This window comes from Rhagoletis pomonella, unplaced genomic scaffold (assembly GCF_013731165.1).
Source record: "Rhagoletis pomonella isolate Grant_MI unplaced genomic scaffold, Rhpom_1.0 Rhpom_scaffold_00006, whole genome shotgun sequence".
Classification (NCBI taxonomy): domain Eukaryota; kingdom Metazoa; phylum Arthropoda; class Insecta; order Diptera; family Tephritidae; genus Rhagoletis; species Rhagoletis pomonella.
This window is the reverse complement of record NW_023458560.1, coordinates 13,484,366-13,494,648: the sequence shown is the minus strand read 5'-3', so window position 1 is coordinate 13,494,648 and position 10,283 is coordinate 13,484,366.

Below are 10,283 nucleotides of genomic sequence, written 5' to 3'. Positions count from 1 at the left end.
TCACCCATATGACGTTTGGGCTAAGAAATGCCGCCCAGACATTTCAGCGTCTTATCAATGAGGTCTTCCGCGGTATTGATTTCGCATTCGTGTACTTGGATGACGTTTGCATCGCATCTCGCTTCGTCGACGAACACAAGCTTCACCTCCGGCTGGTTTTCGATCGGCTGAGGAAGTACAACCTTACGATTAATGTGGCGAAGTCGCAATTTGGCGTCACTCAACTCGAATTCTTAGGCCATTCCATCACGAAGGATGGAATACGACCGTTGCCTACTCGCGTAGAAGCCCTTACAAACTTTCCGTTGCCACTTGTCGCTAAGCAGTTAAAGCGCTTCCTGGCTATGATGAATTTTTACCGCAGGTTTCTACCGAAAGCGTTGAAACATCAGGGGCCTCTTTTTGCAATGATTCCTGGCAACAGGAAAAACGATAACAGAAAGCTGACGTGGTCGGAGGAGAACAAAGGTCATTTCGAAGCGTGCAAAAAACAACTCGCTTCGTGTGCCATGCTCGCTCACCCAGCAGCTGACGCCGAACTATCTTTGTGGGTCGACGCATCAGACTATGCGGCCGGCGCGGCACTTAATCAAATTGTGGACGGTGGCCTTCAGCCACTAGGTTTCTTCTCACGCAAATTTTCGAAGGCCGAAACGCGTTACAGCACTTATGACCGTGAGTTGACAGCTTTGTATAGTGCTATGAAACACTTTCGTTACATGCTTGAAGGTCGGATCTGTCACGTGTACACCGACCATAAACCGCTCATCTTTGCCTTTCATCAGCGCTCTGAGAAAGCTTCTGACAGGCAGATCAGGCAACTTGATTTTGCGGCACAAATTACGACCGACATAAGGCATTTCGAAGGCGAAAATAACGTCACAGCAGACCTATTATCGCGGGTTCAGTCCCTTACCGCTGCTACAATTAGCTACGAGGAGCTTGCTGCAGACCAGGCAAACGATGCGGAGCTGCGGTGGTACCTCAACAAAGATAACGCTCACTCTTTAAATTTACAAAGTTTTGCATTTCCTTGTAGCGAAAACAAACTCTTCTGCGACGTATCAACAGGCCGTTTGCGTCCCTTCATAACGAAGAAGTTTCGATCAACCTTCCTCCAAGCAACGCATAATTTGGCACATCCAGGTATTCGCGGGACGCAGAAGATTATGGCTGAGCGATTCGTTTGGCCCGGTATTCAACACGATAGCAAGCAGTTCGCCAGAGGTTGTATACAGTGTCAGCGTAGCAAAATTATTCGACATAACAGGAGTTTACTTCAACGTCGTGATCCCCCAACACAACGATTTGGACATTTACATATTGATATTGTGGGTCCGTTTCCGCTTTCGGAAGGGAGTCGATATTGCCTCACAATAATCGACCGCTTCACCCGTTGGCCAGAAGCCATACCCATAGAAGATATGACGGCAGTAACCGTAGCGAAAGCTTTGGTCAGCGGTTGGATTGCTCGCTTCGGCGTGCCTGTGGATATCACATCCGATTTGGGACGCCAATTTGAGAGCGCTATATTTAAGCATTTGCTAAACTATCTAGGCATTTCACACTTACGAACGACGCCGTACCATCCGCAGGCAAATGGAGTCATAGAGAGATGGCATCGAACCCTGAAGTCAGCTATTCTGTGCCACCAAATCGACCGTTGGACAACATACCTACCGCTCATATTATTGGGCCTTCGCTCATCATTCAAAAACGACATAGGATGTACGCCAGCAGAGCTCGTCTTTGGTGAGTCCCTCCGTCTACCTTCCGATTTTTTTATAGCTTGTGAAGAACAGAGGGGTGAAACTGAGGTGGTTCAACAATTGCGGCTGGTTATGCAAAGAATTAGGCCGGTCGACACCGCCTGGCACACACCCCCAAAACCGTTTGTACATAGCAGTCTTCAAACATGCGAACAAGTTTTTGTTCGCGACGACTCAGTGCGTCCGTCTCTTTCGCCGCCCTACAGAGGGCCCTACAGAGTACTAAGCCGGAACCAAAAGTATTTTTCCATAGAGGTCAACAAAAAGAAAGTCAATATCTCCGTCGATCGCCTGAAGCCAGCGTTCCAAGTACCAGACGGAGCTCTCTAGGAGGGGAGTACTGTGGCAACACCACTCCTGCTAAAGTTTTAAACTTGCCAATGCAACCGTGTTGGAGACTTAGAGCGATAATTTTGACATTTCTAGCATTAGCAGATTTTTGTACTTTTTCATCCCTTTTGGTAATAAACGTGAAACTGTGCACACGTGCACCGAGGATTATTAAAAATACCAAATATATGTGCACACAGGCGTGCAAACAATTATGTGTTAGGGTACAGCGTACGTGAAAAAATGGAAAATGCCCGTTTGGAAATTCGGGACTTATGTACATCAAAATATGGGCGGTTAATAAAAGAGTTTATAAATACATTTGCATATACAATGTGCTACGTATGTATATTTTTATAGCGGTTTTTGGATAGGGAAAATTTATAACGCGCGGGGATTGTGAGTATATATGTACATACATATATTTCGGTATATATGTATGTCTGTATCGAGACAGTTATTTCAATTACGGTAAATTAAAGGTTCGACAACTTTAATTCACCGTACGGGAAACCGCTATAAAAGTTGCATACGTATGAATATAATAATATGTGCGCACTTACGGGTTTCTCTGGTACCACCTGTGACTATGTCCAACTGTACCGCAATTGTTTTGCCTTTTGTGCTGTGCCGCGCCGGTGTTTTGCTGTGCTGCGCCGGTGATGCTGCTGCCGTTATCCTCCGTTGATGTTGCTGCCGCTTGCCAAGACGCCTCGTGAGAAATTGCGTTTTTTTTTATATTAATATGTATAATATTTTTTTTTTCTTTCGCTTTTTTTGTTTTTATGCCCTGTGGCTCTTTTTCGTTAATAGCGTGTTCACATTAATAACATATGCTTAACTATGTATATAATTTTTCATTTAAGTTGAGTATATTTGTTTATAAAGTTAGCATATATTTTTTTTGTTGCGTTTGCAGTTGGTTTGTTGTTGCGTCACTAATATTTGTTTGTACGGATGCTCATGTTCCTTTTTTCTTTTTTTATTTGAAATTTTCTCGTGGGCTTTAATTTCTGACTGGGTGCTTTTTTTCACTTTCACCCAATATTTTTTATATTTTTATTTCCACTTTATATTTAGTTTTTAACCGGCACGCTTTTTGTTTCGTTTTAAGTTGTATTGTTTGATGTTTAGTTTTTTTTTTCGCAAAGATTTATTTTTTGCATATGTATGCGCACAATTTTAAACTTCTTTTGTACACTTAACTTGACCGACCGCACTTAGTTTGCACGACCGCCGCCAACCGCTTATGATTTAAAACTGACAAGAGCTGACCGAATAGAGTTTTCGGTTGATGAGAAGGGTGCGTTCAGTGAACGTGTTTGTACTCTAAGTAGAGGGTTGCCGATTCCTTCGAACGGATCGTAAGGACCATGTTCGAGTACTTACGTCCACTTGTTGCGTACGTGCAGAGTGCACTTGCATAAACCGTATGCATGTAAATGCGTAACGAAAAGAGATATAATTTGCTTTACAATCTATGAATCTCAAGTGTTTATTATCCAATATGTTTGATTACAATGAAAATTCTAATTCAAGGTGCCAGGGGGGCGGATTTGAAAGTTAACGATGTGAAAGCGGTGGCGGTCAGTAGAAGACTAAAAAACTTAGGCTGGCGCGCTCGGGTCACCTCGTATCGTCGCTTACAAAATTCGAAACTACAACATTAAGGAATTTACGATATTCGAATTGAAAGGTTACAATAGTATGCGAATAAGATTTTAAGTTTAAGTTACAATATTTAAAAAACTTAAAAATAATAAAAATATTTGATTTGGCAAACGAATGTAAAATCATTTAAAAGTATTTGAAAATTGTTGGTGTTCTGCAGGTGAAGGCTTTGCTCATGTCTGCAACACAGTGTATCCTCAAATATGTGCGTGCTAAATTTTGGTATGACATATACTCAGAAATGGGAATTTTTAAGCACGAACATTTTTAAATGATAATCAAATAAAAAATATTCATTTTTACTGCCGTGATCCCTGGCTGCCCTGATCCCCAGCATACATACATAGTACATGTATGCCCGTACAAATATCGTGTTGTGGTGTTGATGGAAATTCAACATTTCCCTGTAAAAAATGGGACTAATCCGGGATGACTCCGGGAGAAATCGCAAAGGAGCATGCGACTAATACCACTTTTGATCTATTTATATGGATTGAACTGATCCCTTTTGTTCGAGCATGTCCTATGAAGAGACTTCGTTGACGTTTATTATATTTGGTCCCCATTTGTGCCCATAAATCTAAAAATAAACTATCGATGTTGGAGCCTTTTGGGTTGGCTAAAATGATATTTCAGCTATCGAAATATGTCCAAGACGAGTCCCTACCTTTTGCACCTGTTTGTATGATCAATGTAAAAGTGATAGTTGATGCAACGCCTTGAGATGTAAAAATGTAATGAAGTGAATTTTTCAATAAAAAAGTTTAGTGAAACATCACAAGTAATTTTCCCCATGTTTCACCAATAAAAAACTTATGTTTGTTTCAAGATGATTATATTTTAAACTATAATACTACATACAGAATCCGACCGTGTCTGACATTTTGTTTAATACGTGATTTTGTACCATATAATATTGAAAGATGTTCTGAAGATTATTTTTATTTTAATTTTTTTTTTTCAACCAGTTTCATGTAAGATACACGTAAACGTGATTATATCATGATTCAAGAGCATTTTGATTTGAACTTAATACACATTTTTTAAATCAAAGATGTTTCTTTTAATTTTAGGCGCCACTTTAAATCGGTCATTTTGATTTTTGTTATTTTGATTTCAGAATCGAATTTAGCCAACCCAAAAACTTTTAAGTAGTTAACATAATAATATACCTGAATTCATGGGAATATACTCATTATTTAAATTATGGTCACAAAATGGGTATCAAATATCACTATGCGACAGGGGGAGTCCAGTTCTGCTGGCATGTATTTCCATGAAGCTGTGGCCAGTGTGGGGTCCACATTCATTTCGTTTTATAATGTGATCAGGCAAATAAAAGCTTTAGAGACAGTTTTCGAGAATATACCACACTCCCCACATTATGAATTAGCCTAGAGTCGTCTGTGTTAAATGAAGAGGATGGAATCTATCTATTAAGGGTAGGAACGGAGTAGTCTAGATGTTTGAGCGCAAAATGATTGAGTGACCGAACCTGGTGTCACTCCGCTTTGTCAGATTATTTTGTCTCACCTTTGACCTGCCTGTACTGTATCAGATCTAGAGGTTGAAGATTGAAGAGAGTTGCAAAGGCTTTAGTTTGACTAGAGGGTAGCGATCCCGTAATTAGCATGTCCACTGCCCTGTGTGCCTTAGTGAATTTTTACCTTATCGAAGATTTACTTAAGGCCTTTTACCAAACTTTGACTCTGCTGAATATGATTAGACAAGGCATGCCGGAATTAAGGAGTTTTGTGTTTATGCAAAAAGATTTGTTCGGATTGACATTCAGTTCGCTCTCTTTTGACCAAGCTATCACAAATGCTAAGTTCTAAATAAGTTAACCTTAAACTTAAGGATGTTTTCCTACTTCAGTGTCTGACTAGTGTCAGATGGTCTGCCAAAGAAATGGATTAAAATCCTGTGCCTTGTAATCGCAGTAGCAGTTATTTATTGTTACGCTATATAGGAGTGGACAGAGAACCCCGAACCGCGGATAGCATCGTCTAGTATTACACATGTTGGCACTGTGGTGGCTTAAAGGCCTATACAAATTGTCGAATGTGCATAATCATTAGGCTTTAGGTTTTTTCAGAAAACATGTATAGAGCTAATTATGGTGATAGAAATTAAAGAAATCACACATACTATATGTACTTTGAAGGCCACAGAAGAATAAGGAAAGGTATGCACGATGGGTAAAAGAAAATATAGACAACGCAAAGGATAATAAGCCAATATTTACCGTTGTTTATACGATGGAAAACGAAATGGTCACATGTAGAAATGAACCTGTGTGTAGGTCTGGGATTTTTTCTTTCAAACAATTTTTTTCGGAATCGCTTCCTTACTTCACGTGGAATAAGCGTTTTTATGAAGCTCTAAAAATTACAACTACATACAACGCTACCGAAACGTAAGACGTTTTCTTCGTCAAAAACAATTGGTCTAAACTCAGAAGGATGAATATACTTATATGCAAGCGAGGTGTAATATTTACGCAGCTTTTAAATTAAACTAACATTTGAAGTTCTTGTAAACACCCTTGAGGATTAACTTCATGGTTAATATGTTAGTGTAAATAAAATCCATATGTGCTACTACCAGTGGCAGAGTTGTCAGCATAGGTATGTAATTTAATACTTTTTCCCAGAATTCAGAATATTTATTTGTTACAACCTAATTTCGTAACATGTACTTACACACAAATGTGCACTCCAAAGGCAATCGCCTTGAGCCGATGTTAGGCGCAATAAAAGCGAAAACACAATCTCTTTCAAAATAAAAAAGAAAATCAATAAATATTGCATAGGATCGCATGGCAGGTACCCGCCACCGCTTGTCACTTCTAATGCAGTTGAAAAGCGTAGAAAGATTTATGTCGTGCATATTTCAAGAGCGAAAAGCATTTAGCGAATATTTGCAAAGCGCTGACAAGCAGGAGGAGGAGGAGCAGTAGCAGTAGCAGCGGAAGAAACGGTACTTAGACATTGTCGCAGCTGAAAACTCAGAAGCTTGTCTGCCGGTGGAAAAATGGCAGAAACAGCAGCTTACCTTTGAGGTAGTTCGAAATTAAATTTTCGCTCATAGAGAAAGAGGCAGATGCGACAGCAAGAAGTAACCTGTGTGTGTGTAAGATAGGTAAATATATATACTGGTATTTGAGTATGCACATGTGTAAATATACATACCATAGCGCATAGCTCCAGTGTTGCCATTTGAGATATTTTTATGTACCAAAATGCCTACCAAATCAGTATCCAAATTACCAAACATTTTTCCATCATTAAAATGAAATTTTTTAGCTACCCAAATTACCAGTAAAAATTAAAATCTCTCTCTCAAGATAGGCAGTTTTTCGTTAAATTTCAACAGCTGATCGATCATGATCAGAGGTGGGCACTACCACAAACAAGCGTTAGCTAAGAGAATGTGTTAGTGTACCTAATTAATTTTGCATGCTGTCGCGTTCTCATCGTTACGCTCTTGCTTGTATACGTACACAGGATGATTACGCTCTTTGAGCGTGTGCTCGTTCTCTGCCCATGCCTGATCATGAGCCTTCATGGGAAGGAAGAAAACTCTTGTGACAACTCCTAGGTGTGAGCAAATTGAAAACAATTTTTGAACGTGAAAACGCAAAGTCACCCAGCCAGCAGAGAAACGTAAATTTTGCTGACTGTGCAGTCTCGTAAAATTTTTCGTATCCGGAAACGAACAGTAAACGACTACAATTTTCGTCAATTCACGTATTCAAAATCGTTCAAAAAACAATGCGGTTTTCGTATCCAGAAACGAACTGAAAGCGACTGCAGTTTTCGTTCATTTTCGTATCTGGAAAACGTTCGAAAATGATGACAGTATTTGAAAGCAATAACTGTACTTTAGTTTTTCATGCGGAAGTGGCTGAGCGTGCAGAATAGCGTTCTAGTATTCGTTAGCTTTCAGAAGGTGCCGTGTTCAATACCGTCAGGCACTTCCTTACTTTTTTTTTTCGAACTATGAAAAACTATCTGTCAAGCCCAGAAGGAAAGCGTATTGAACGAAAAATTCAATCAAAAAAATGTCAGAAAAACAGACAAAAACATATCCGTTTCAAAACAATTTTCGGTATTTTTCTGAATATACGTTTCTGCCGCATACTTTAATGTCTAAAGTTTCCGAAAATGGAATCGGTTAACGGACATTTCACATTTCATCCACTTTTTTTCGTTAACGGATCCATTTTCGAATTTTTTGCTGGTTGGGAAACGAACAAATTTCAGTGCTCAATTTGGTTTCATTTTTAAAACATTTCTTCCTACCAAAAGCTTTATCAAACCAACCAAACTACCAAAGGAAAATGAAGCTACCAATTTTGGTCCAATTGGACAAAAACGGCAACGCTGATGCTTATGTGTAAATCGTATATAATCATATAGCACAGAGCAACCACCAACGGCAATATCAACACATGGCGAATCACAAAAATGAAAATACAAATTTACTGTTATCTTGCATACAATTATACGTACATACAAGTGCAAGTAAGCATATTCATAAATACTAAGCGATTATTTATATGAAACTCTTGGACCCGATAAAACTATGGAAGCGGAAACATGTCAGTCCTTCTTATGTTTGGAGTTTCAACTTCGCGCAGCAGGGTTCTGCCAGCCTAGTTTTAATTTTTTTGCTTCTTTTTCTACCTCTTCTTCTTCAGAGTTCATCCTTTTGGTTGGTGCCCTGTATTCAGTCGGCTTACAGTATATTGTTTTATGCAGACCTCCATTTTTGCTTCACCACCTGTCACTTGCAACTCACCTTTAATCGAAAAAGTTCCTTATGCTGCTGTGTGGAATGCTGCACACCGACAAGAAAGGATGCGAGCATAACAACGTCGGTCACTCAGGTAGCATAGGGCTACGTAGTTTTCAAGTTTTTTTTTTCTTTTTTACTATCCCTTCTGTGACCACCAAACAACCTCCAGTGCAAGTTGAAGTACCCACTTGTGTGCGTTCGAGGGATGATGCTCACGGACGTTTTCAGTTAAGCGTACACGCACTTAACCGCTTCACAGCTTTGACATTTAATGCTTACCGCTCTGTTGGGCTTGTAACAGCTTTATTGCATGAAATACTGCTCTGATGTGGGAAAGTGCCATGTGAAGTACATACTGTGGAAAATTATCAGATTTGTCTTGGGGAAAATTATAATAAATCTTTAGGGGAAAACCGAGCTTGATTGGATGCTTGAACTATGGGAGAAAGATTTTAGGGCTAGGCAAGTTTTCTGCAACAATTGTGTTAGCCTCAAACTAAAAAAAGCAAATTTTTTTTTGTTTTTTTGCTTTGCCAAAGCGAATGCTTCCATTTCTACTTGGTGGAGATTCACTATAATTAGGTTAGGCTACGGTGGCAGCAAATCTAAATAAGCAGTGTAAGAGCACACCCCGCCCAAATATTTACTGTTATACCACTAACGTGGGCTTATGTTTACTCCGTCTTCTTACCCATGTAGAAGTACGTTACCCTTAGGTTAGGTTATAATGGCTGCGCCCATCCAGCACGGCAGAGAGTCCACTTAGACTGTCATGTGCTCATTGCGACACCATAAAAGAGGCTGCTTCTCGTCTTACTTGCTTCCTGAAGCGATACCAATTCGTTCCGGTGAAGCTAACAAAACCATAGACACGAGCCGTAGTCCTTTCCCCCAGAAATTCAAGGAATCACAATGCGAGTAGCTCGATACTCGCTCGAAACTCGTTCATTGCTCAACTGCTCAAATGTTTGTTCAAAATTTTCGAGTTTTTGAACAATTTCATAAACAAAAGAAAATTTGTAAATTGTATTTGTCAGCAGCTGCTTTCTAATTCATGTTAAATAAATTGTATTAATAGAAACCAATGTAACAATCTTTGCATTATATATCAATAATTTGAAATATTTAAAAAGTTGCTACCAAAAATGTCAATATAATAAAAAAAACATTGCTCAAATTACTCGAAAAAACTCGAATTGCTCGAGCTCATGCTCGAAAATTTTCGAGTAGTGAGCATTGAACAAGTGTGCGAGTACTCGCTGCTCATATACCCGGGCTGTTTGAAAATGTGCGAACAAAATCGAGAGCTCTAGTATTTACACATTCAATTACTACATTCAAAGAGGTAGTTTTATTTTGATGTAGAAACTTTATCGCAGCCAAAGAGAAGCCTTGGGTACAGTCGTTCTTCTAGGTATGCAATTACAGTTGCACGTAAGCAACTCATGTGCGAGATGCCGTAAACAATCTGATCTGAGCTTCGGGCCACGGCAGAAAGAGAGGGAGCTTCGGTGGGGCGATTCCCACTTATTCGGTTTAAGAGCACGATGTAGGGAGACAGAGGTGGCGCAATCAGCAGTTCCGTTACTTTGTTCTTGGCGAATTTGACATAATCAGCTGTTCGTGTGACGTCATTTTAGGAAACTGTTTGTATGTATGCAGAGATGTTTATATGTATGTAAATATCGCGACCTCCATGGTTTGAGAGTTAAC